Here is a 10,769-nt window from a genome sequence, read left to right on the forward strand (position 1 = left end):
GGGGCTGCTGTTGCTCGTGGCAATGTTGGGTGTGTTGCTTTTGGTTAGCATCCTCGGCCCTCTTGGTAGCAAGATGGTACTCTGACATCTAGCTACCGTTATTTTTCCTTTTGGGAAACAAACAGGTAGGAGATTTGGTTTTAAATGGAGGCAAGTGGGGCTGTGAAAACAAGAGGAGGTGCCCATGCCTGCTCCTTATCACGTCTTTTCTGGCATCCTGCACCCACATCCGCAGCCCGGAACCCTCCACCCCTAGCCTCTCAACTCGCTGGGATCACAAGTGCAAGCGTGCGTCTGTCTGTCCAGGCTCGGAAACAGCTGTCCTGTATTCAAGAGAGGAAACTGTCTGGAAAAGAGGAAGCAAGCTGGATTCTTCTCCTCGCCAGTGAGGAGCCCCTGGGGAGTCCTGCAGAAAGTCGTGTTTCAACACCGGGCACCTGATCGCTTCTAGGTAGTTTTGGGAAGAAAAGACAGACAGATCCAAGTTCTCGTCCTGCCATTCGTTAGGAGGTACAAACCAAAGTGTCACCTTCATTGTCTCCTAAAAGAAGGACAAGGCCTCATCTGGCTCACAGGGCACCTTTGTGCAAATTAGGGAAAAATCTGTCCCCTTCCCCTAGGCAAACATAGCCTTGCTTGTGGGCACAGACTCAGAGAATGAAACCCTAGGGGTCCTGCGTGTTTGTTCCCTTTGAAACTAAGCAGGAGACGGTCACATGTATCACGGCCAGGTGGATTCCCGCCTTCCCAGCGCAGAGGGTATCTATGGTGAATTGGGCTCTATTTTCAAGATCTTTTTGTTGTTGTCATTTTAGTTCAAAGTAACATGTACTATCACAAATATACGTACACCTTTATATGAAGAACACTGAATGAAGCTATTTTACATTTTTTGTTAAATTGCAGTGACAGTGTAAATCTTTTCTTTTTTAAAGTTTTCTTGACTAAGGAGAGAGTCTAAATGAGCTGGTAGATCCAAAATCCAGTTTTGCCTGAAAATGTGTTTGGAAGGGATGCTCTAAGGATGAGAAGTGGCAATGACTCTGGTGGGTTCTTACATCAGACACAGTGCTAAGTACTTAAAGACAACCCGTGAGGAAGAAGCTACTATTATCATCCCTATTTTACAGATAAGGAAACTGAGGCTCAGGAAGGTGAGGTTACTCACCCAAGGTTACATGGCAGGGCTGGGACTCAGACTCAGGTCAGGTCAACGGGATGCCAGTGGCCCCCCTCTTTACTATTTTGTACGGGCCTCCTTACACCCAAACTCGACATTGGCACTGCTGAGTCAAAAAGCGTGATAAAAGGCCAGGCGCGGTGGCTCACGCCTGTAATCCTAGCTCTCTGGGAGGCCGAGGTGGGCGGATTGTTTGAGCTCAGGAGTTCGAAACCAGCCTGAGCAAGAGCGAGACCCTGTCTCTGCTAAAAATAGAAAGAAATTAATTGGACAACTAAAAATATATAGAAAAAATTAGCCGGGCATGGTGGCGCATGCCTGTAGTCCCAGCTACTCGGGAGGCTGAGGCAGCAGAATCACTTGAGCCCAGGAGTTTGAGGTTGCTGTGAGCTAGGCTGACGCTACGGCACTCACTCTAGCCTGGGCAAAAGAGTGAGACTCTGTCTCAAAAAAAAAAAAAGAAAAAAAAAGCGTGCTAAAGATGGGATTCATATACACACCTGGGCTGCGGATGGCATTGGAACAATGAACCTTTTCCTGGGGAGGTGGGAAGAAGGGGAGCAATGACTCTGAATGCAATTATCGGTCTTCTGCCCCAGGGATTCTTGGCTGCACCACTGGGAAGAGCCTGGGACGTCTCTGTCTGGTCCTGTGGTTCTCACAGTTTCAGCAGCACCAACTTCCTTTATGCGCGACTCTCATTTTAATTATCAGCACGCGAGAAAAGCACACCACCCTGTTTGTGGACTTTAGAATTCTAGATCTGGAAGGGACCTCGGAGTTGATGCCTAGTCAAACGCACTTGCTTTACAGGTGAAGAAACTGACACCTGGGGAGGCCATCTGACTTGCCCAGATGACCTTCACATTGCGTGGCAATTCTGAACTATCACTATGATTTGTTTGTGTTTTTATAAGTGAGCATGAGGATGTTCAGTAAACATTCATTGAACTGTATTAAACTGTGGCATTTGATTCATCGATCTGAGGGGCACATCACAAAAACCAAACTAGCTCTGCGTCTGATCATTCTGCTGTGAGAAGCTTCCAAACTCAACGTGAGGTGAACACTTTCCCTAGGAAGCATTCCTTTGATCTTACACTCCCTTTCCTTGATAGCAAACTTGGCAACCAATTCTTCCAGAAATTAATAATCCAAACTTGAAAAAATCTTCTTTGGTTATACCAACAACTTAAAACAAAAGAAACGAAACATTTCCTATAGTGTCTCCCCCTCTTCCTTGCAACACCCCCGATAGGGAACAGCTGTGTCTGTTTAAAATTGATTTTGGTCTCCCAGGAAGGATCTGGTTTCTCTGCACACGGAGCTGCCGCTCGAGATGGCATGTGCAGTTCAGGGGAGGTGCTGGGGTTCAGCGCTGACTCTGCTGTAATTCTAACAGACGGTCAGCAGAAGCCGGTCTTCCCTCGGGGACGTGGGCGATGGGACACTTTAGCTGACCTCAGTGTGGGGGGCCAGGATGTCCTGCTGCCTTGGGAGTCATTCAGTAACCCTTTCCTCGGTCCCCTTGCCCATTTGTGGTAGACTGGATTTTGTTCCTAGTTCCTCATTCCCTCCCACTGATGGTATCACCTACCCCTCTGCCCTTCACCTTGTGTGTATAAGGTGTGGGGGGAAAGGGACCACAGGGACTACAGGCAAAGTGGGAGAAAGAGAACGGGGGGTGAAATTGGGCTTCTATTCTTTATGGGGTGGTCGGGGAGCCTGACTTCTCTAGTCAGGTGACATTTGAGCAGAGACCTGAAGCACACAAGGGAACAAGCCAGGTAGATTTCTAGAGAAACCACGTTCTAGGGAACAGGGAACAGCCAGTGCAAAGGCCCCTGACTTGTCTGAGAATCATGGGGCAGCCATAATGGCTGGGGTGGGGTAAGGGCAGGGTTGAGCAGGAGATCGGGCCGGAGGGAAGCGGGACCAGATCAGGTCCCCGTGGACACTGTAAAACATGTAAAGACCTGACTCTTACTCCGAGTGAGAGGGGAGTCACCAAACAGTGTTGAGCAGAGGAGTGAAACAAGATGATCTATACTTTAAAATGGTCCCCTGGCTGCCAGGCCGAAAAGGCTGTGGGGGACAGGAGTGGCCACAGGAAGCCACTTGGGCAGCCATTGCCACATCTAGCAAGGTACGATGGTGGATGGAAAGCTGGCAGTGGAGTTGAGGGGCAGAGTGTGAAGAGAAGTGATTGTTTTCTAGATAGATGTGGAAGGTGGAGCCACAGGTTTGGCTGACAGGTTGGGTGCAGCACATGTGAGAGGAAGAGGGGCCAAGGCTGACTTTGAAGGCTTTGGATTTAAGTAAGTGGAAGAATGAAGAATTCATTTACGGAATGGGGAAGGTGGTGGGAGGAGTGGGTTCAGGGGTAGAGTGCATGCTAATTGCAAGATGCATGTTGGACATCCACGTGGAGATATATGAGTTTGGAGTTCTGGTGAGGGGTTTGAGCTGGAGACATGAATTTGGAAGTCATCAGTATCTAGGTGTTGTTCAGAGGCTGAAGACTGGATTAAATCTAACAAATGTGTGTTGATGGCAAAGGGAAAGACCCAAGGACTGAGCCTTGGGGTCTTCCATCATTTAGAGGTCAAGGGCAAGAGGAAAAACAAACAAAAGAGACTGAGAAGGAGCGATAAGGGAGGTGGGAGGCAAAATCAGGTATAGTGTCCCTAAAGCCATGGAAAGCAAGTGTTTGAAGGAGGCTTTGTTCAAGCCTTCTGATAGGTTGTATAAGTGATGAGAGTGGGGGTTCCCCCAGAATGTGGAGGTCACAGGTGACCTTGATAGGGGGCTTCCCAGGACAGTTGGGAGGATTATATGGGCTGACACACAAACACACCTACCTTAAAACCTGGTGCAGAGTAAGCACTCATTAAATGTTAGTCCCTTTTCTCTTAATCCTTCACCTACCACACAATGTGCCCAACTCACAGCTGTGGGTCACTTAGCCTCAGCGCCCCGCCCCCACACACACACATCCACCAATATCAGTCACACAATTCTTCAGTTATACATGGCTATGCCACTAATATATTGTAAAGATACATTCACCAGTGATGGTGAAAGCTAAGCTGACTGTAACACAGTTTAATTACCCTGGAAGTCTCAGAGACGGTCGGTGAATTAGCAAATATCCTAAATAATATGCCATGGAAAAGATGTTGGGTTCCTGTAGCTACAAGTCACAATTGGTACTAATTATCCCTTACTCGGAAATTAAATGAGCAGATTTTTTCCCCCACTTGGCAAAAGGTCTATATGATGTCCTACAAAATAGTAAAGTGAATGGGACTCCGTCCGAAAGGCAGCGGGCAGCCGCACACTAGGTTCCCTGCCGCTTATTAATACCAGTGCATTGCGTTAAATTGGAGAAGAGCCTTTTCACAGGACCGCTAAGAATTCCGCCTGCCTGCCACGTGAGGCCCCGGATCCTGCGCCTCACCCGGCAATACACCAGACGCTCGGTTTGTTCCAGTTAATTCCGAATCAGATGATTAAGACACGCTTTAAAAAAAAAAAACTTCAGCAGTGGTCAAGTAGTATGCTTATCTTAGCATTTCTAAATATACTCATGAGATAGTGACAACTACAATTTTTGAGCTTAATAGGTAGGTGTCAGGTACTGTACTAAGTACCCTACGTTTCCCCCTCATTATATCTTCTTGAAATTGAATGATTATAACAACTCCATGAGGTAGGTATTACCAACACTGTTATAAGCTGAGTTTCCAAGAAATAAGTTCCAAGAGTCACATGGGCAATACACGGCAGAGGCGGGATTTGAACTCCAAAAGGAGTGATGGGAAAGCCAGAACGTCTGTGCTGCCTTCTAAGCAAAGATTGATATCTCAAATAAAGCATTTAGGAGGTTCTGCTATAACATTTGACTTACAGTTTTATTAGGGAGGCACTGGGGATAGAAAAAAAAAAAAAGGACAAAAGTCTTGGCCCCTGGCCTCAATAAGTATATATTATATTCCCATAAAGTGGGAATGATAGTACTCACCTACCTATCTCCAAAGATCATTGCAAAGTTCAAATAAATTAATGGATATGCAACCATTCTCTTTCCTAAACAGAATAAGGGCTGTAACAAGAAGCTGATTTGAAAAAATAAATTCATAAAGCGCATTAATATCAACATATTTTAAAGTGCTGAATCAAACCCTAATAAACGACCAAATTTATTACTCTATTCTACATTTTAACTTGTATATGAATGGACCAATTTACCCCCAAGGCAATATGCATTTTTTCATTTCAGTTGACATAAATCTACTCTGCTCCCATGACTTGATTCATTTAAACACTTTCCTTTTCAATTAAGTAATCACCCAGAATTTAAAAAGACATATTTCCATTAGTAGACTCCCAAACAGATGACCTTTGAGATCACAAGGGTTTATGTAAATTTTTCTGATTGCTTTTTATCTTCTTGTATATCACTTTCCCTAAAAATTCTGTCAGTGTATTTAAATTCTTTTCTCATCTCCTCATTGCACCACTATTTACAATAATGAGTCACAGCTGAAAGGGACCGAAATATCATGGGCTGCTTTTAACATAAGCCAGCAGGAAGGGTGCTTCACAGTTGGAAGAGGCTAGTGCGTGGCAGTGGCGAGGTTTTCCACTATTGGCGTGAAATGGAACTTGAAATTTCCATTAATTACTTTCTGGGCCTTGTCCAGGTTGTTTTCCTTTTTAATACAACCTGATATTCTATATGAATACTAGCAAACATGTATTAGGTGCTCATTATGCATCTGATCTAAAGGAGCTCACTAAATTTTCCAAGTAGGAGGCAGATACTTTTATTATCCTCACTGTACAGGTGAAAAAGCTGAGGTTTTGAAAGGTTAAATAACCTGCATAAGGATACTTAGCGAGTAGATCATAGAGGTGGAATTTGAACCCAGAGCTTGGACTTTTGACGATTAGGCTGTGGGCCCCAGCTCGGCCAGCAGTGGGACCTCAAGCAAATCACTTCTCTTTTTAAACTTCAATTTTCTCATCTGTAAAGTGGGCACAATAATAACCTTGGCCTTGTCTCTCCTAGAATTGTCATGAGACTAAAGGAGCCATTGGATGTGAACAAGCTTTGTAAATGGTCAAGAATGCAAGGATCGTGATCACGACTGGGAGGTGAACGCAATGGGGGACATCAGTCAATGGAATCCAAGATCATTCAAGCGGGCTCACAGTTGAGCTCACATTTAAGATTAAAATTAGTTTTGTTCAAAGAACCAGTTGCCTGTTCTGACCATATGCTGGCCACTAGCGCTGAGGGTTGGTTCCAGAGGGGCTCGCATTTCCCCGGTGATCTGATCTGGCTGCCGAAGCGCAGTGCTACCCCTGGAAGCCAGCCCTTAGCAACCCTCCAAAGCTGCTTCTCACTTCCCCTCTGTGCCAACAAGATTAGTTTTGCCACCCTCTTTGATTGGTGGCACACTTCCAAACTGAGCGTGTCTGTAGAAGCAATCTTTATGCCTAGATTTATTAAATCCACCGTTGGCTTAATGAATTACCGCAATCCAACGAGCCCATAGATAGCTTGTATTTAACTTTTATGTGGCTGCCCCAGAAACCAGCTTGAAAAGCAGAAATCAATGATTGTGACAAAATCTCGATACAATTTATTTTGAATGTTCAGTTTGGGATTTGATGTATGCCATTGTCAGATATATTTTATGCTCTCAGATGAATTTTATACTTACTGATTAAAGAGGGTTAGCAATACCAGTAGGATACAACTTGACAAACCTTCAAAGAAGTGTTGCGAGTGTTCCCATCCATTGCATGCTAGTTTCTATCCACATTCATTTCACATTTTCAACAGCAGTACCAGTAGCTGCATCTTCAAACTACCAAAGGGAGGCCCTATTTACCAGTTCTTAGATTAATTAGTCAAAATGCTTTTAATTAATTATACCCACTGTGAATATCTGATTCACCAGCAATTGGGTAGCATATAGGCAGGAACCAGGTGGTGTGGGAGGAGTGGACAAATTGGCCAGGACTTTTCCTATTGGAGACCTAGGTCTCTCTTGGATTTTTTTTTTTTTTTTTTGGTAATGTACCAGCTACTATTTAGAAATAACCTGTTCATAAGCAACACCTGCAGATTAGCATAAAGTTCCTATTTAGAGAGGTGTCTAGACAGAAACTAAAATAAGAACTTTAAATCTTCAGCATTCAATGGCAGCAGGCCATAAGACTTTCACGGAAACCAAGACCAGATGGCTTTTTAATTTTTAGCACTAATCAATGTATTACATAGAAGCCCCCAAATGGGATTAAGATAGGTCTGTAAAAAAGCGTGACTTTATATCCTCTTCAGAATGTTCCTTTCATTGGTCCACACATCCATCTATCAATGCATCCAACCATCTATTAATATATTCCTTCCTTCCTTCCTTCTTTCCTTCCATCCACCCATCTATCCATCCATCCATCCTTCCTTCCTTACACCCATCCATCCATCCTTTCTTCCTTCTTTCCATCCATCCATCCATCGATCTATCCTTTTTTCCTTCTTTCGATCCATCCATCCACCCTTCTTTCTAGTCCAACTAGCATTTGTTGAGTATTTACTTTGTGCCAGACACTGCTAGATGCTTGCCATGGATAACCTCTTTCGGTCCTCACCATAATCTACGAGGTCAAATACCAATATCATCTTCATTTTACATATGAGGAAACTAGGGCTCAGAGAGGTTAGATGATGTATTCAAGTCACACAGATCACATGGGAAAGGCAGGGACTCATGTTGTTCTCCCAGCTCCAAGTCAGTGGCTCTTTTTCCTTCCACTCCTAACCTGGGTGCCTCAGGCAAGAAGCTGAATTGTCAAGGTTTGACAAGCTTAATACCTGAAAAGGGAAATGACTACCCACCCAAGACATGTTCATCTAAGGGGGTGAGTTTTTATTTTTCATTTATGTGCCAGGCACTACACTGAAGCCTAGACGAGATATTAATGGTGGACAAGAAAGATACAGACATTGTCTCCCCTCACCCCAAAGCTTGCAGGTCAGGAGAGAGACAGATCATAGACAATTATTTAACAGTATTATTCAGTGGCTTGAAAATTATTGTCCATAGGATAAGAGAACAACAAGAACAACCAGAACAACATGGCATGACTAACTCTTCAGGATTCTACCTCCTGACTATCAGCAGTGTTTCCTCCTCTTTTGACATAGCCATCGACCTAGGTCAGGCACTGGTTACTTGTCACTTGGATAATAGCAACAGCCTCCTCACTGGTTCCCTGACCATCTCCTCTGCTCTTGTCTCCTTCTCCCAACCAACCTGCTGCCAGCATGGCCTTCGCGAGCTGTTATTCCAATTGGGTCTTTCTTTCTACTGAAGCCCTTCAGTGGATCCTTAATATCTTTAGGATTAAACCCACAATCCTTAGTGTGACAGAAAGTGTTCACTAAGGACCAGCCATTGCCTACCAGAACCCTCAGAACCCTCAAAAATGCCATGAGCTCCCACGTCTTCACCTACCCACCTACCCACCTGCTGCTTGGGCCCCTCACCTGGCTGCCTCCTCTTCCTCCCCCTCCTCTGCCTCCTCCTCCTCCTCCCCTACACTGCACTTGAGAGCCAGTTCCTTTCTGAAGTCTTGGCTGAACAGAGAGAGCCCCCACCCTGTGCTCTCAGACTATCCCCGATGCCCTTCCATCCCCACTTCCTCATATCCTGTGACTGTCAGACTCCCCCACCAGGCTGAAAGCTCACGGGGGCGGGTCCTCCCTCACCTTTTGGTCCTCAGTGCCTATGCATCCAGCTTGGCCAACAGTAGGTGATCAAGAAATGATGGTAAATTGAATGCAGGCAAAGCTCCACGTGGACAGGGATAACTTGTCTTCTCTATGTCACGGCTGCTGCTGAAGTGCTGGGAAATACCAGGAAATCCAGTTTCCGCATGCTATACAGGAGGAAATTAAGGCTGGGGAAGAAATGGCCTTGCCTAGAGTCACCCATCTAACTGGTGACTTGCTTCCATCCTGTTCATCCTTTACTTTTATTTTTTTTCCAAGCAGGAAAAATCCTTGTAGATTTTCTAGGGTCTCTTCAGAGTTTCTGAGGTGCAACCTAAAATTATTCATTGGAAACTTGACATCGTGTAATCACTGCTGCTAGTCATAAGAGCATATATTTTCAGAAGAAAATCAACTAGATCGATAGAAATGGCTGGACTGAGATAAATAGAATCTTAGCTCCTAGCCACCTCTGGCATGGATAACATATTTATCTTAATTAGGATATTTTCTCTTAATTAAGATGCTTCTTGTTTCAAGTACTAGTTCCAGGTGCTTGAATTTCTCCTTTTCCTGTTCCTAAAAGTGACAATCTTAGTAGTAACATGCATTGGGCAACTTAAGTAAAAAAGCCTTTATCTACAGAATATGAGAATGCTATTGGCCTGGTTTATAATATACTTGAATTTTGTTTGTTTTAAATTTCTGACCTGTACACCTTTAGTTTGGGTTTAAGTGTATTTCTAATGCTTCTGTTTTGCAGAAAACAGGTTTATGGGAAAGCCACAAGTAGATTCCTGAAAATGTACTTGCTCTTTACAAAGCTGCTTAATTTCTTTTTGATGAGTGCACTATGTATTATTCAGAATAAATTTAAATTTCCCTAAATACACATGGGGTTTAAAGGAAGAGTATGGGAGGAACTATGTAGTTTAGGAGAAATGGGTTTACTGACCCCTAGGAGAGAGGAACTTAATGAATCAGAAGTGAATTGCTTCTCATGCATGAAATAGGACTTCAAACCTCTCCCCCATCCGTCAGAGCTGACAAGCACAAGAGCGGCCTGTTACATTTTCTGGTCTGTTACATCATTGCTCCTGAAGGGTTTCTACAGGTGGAATATCAGCTTCCCAGATGGCAGGGAATACTTTCTCTATGTCTTTATTGTCTTGATTCAACAATGCCCCCCAAAGTGCTAGGTATACAGTAAGCACTTAATGCTTACATAAATGCTTAATGCATTAATGCTTAATGCAGTAGGTGTCTACACTTACACAAATAAATAAGCAGGGAGTCTTTTCTCATGAGTCTTGCCACCCTCAGCACTTCCCGTTCTTCTAGTTCCTCTTCTGAGGGCAGGGACTCTCAAGCTGGACCAAGTAAGTCACAAATGAAGTTCACACGTGTCCCCTACGTGCTCTGCCAGGTCAAAGCCCTAGGAACAGGCTCACTGTGGCAGAAGGTTGGGTCAAATTCACTAGAAGCCAGACAGAGAACTGGGTTAGAAACCTTTATGTTCCTGCTTCCCAGGCCTGAGCTCTGAGCCCAAAGTCATACACATCAGAGATCTGGGGACAGGGAGGCATAGAGGGTCTCCTCCTGGGAGACTGGATTAAAAAGAAAACCTTTTGAAGCCTGGGGCCATTCTCACCCAGGAAGGCTCAAGGACCAGGGAATTTTCCAGCCCTTTCTCCTCTTCCCCTGGGTTCTGAACTTGTGCCAGCACCTCCTGAGGCCCCTTAGTCTGGTGGCTGGCCGTGTGAGTGCACAGCCTTTGTGCGATGCTGTGCAGTGGACTCTGCA

The sequence above is a fragment of the Propithecus coquereli genome, unplaced genomic scaffold (assembly GCF_000956105.1).
Source record: "Propithecus coquereli isolate 6110/MARCELLA unplaced genomic scaffold, Pcoq_1.0 Scaffold77, whole genome shotgun sequence".
Taxonomy (NCBI): domain Eukaryota; kingdom Metazoa; phylum Chordata; class Mammalia; order Primates; family Indriidae; genus Propithecus; species Propithecus coquereli.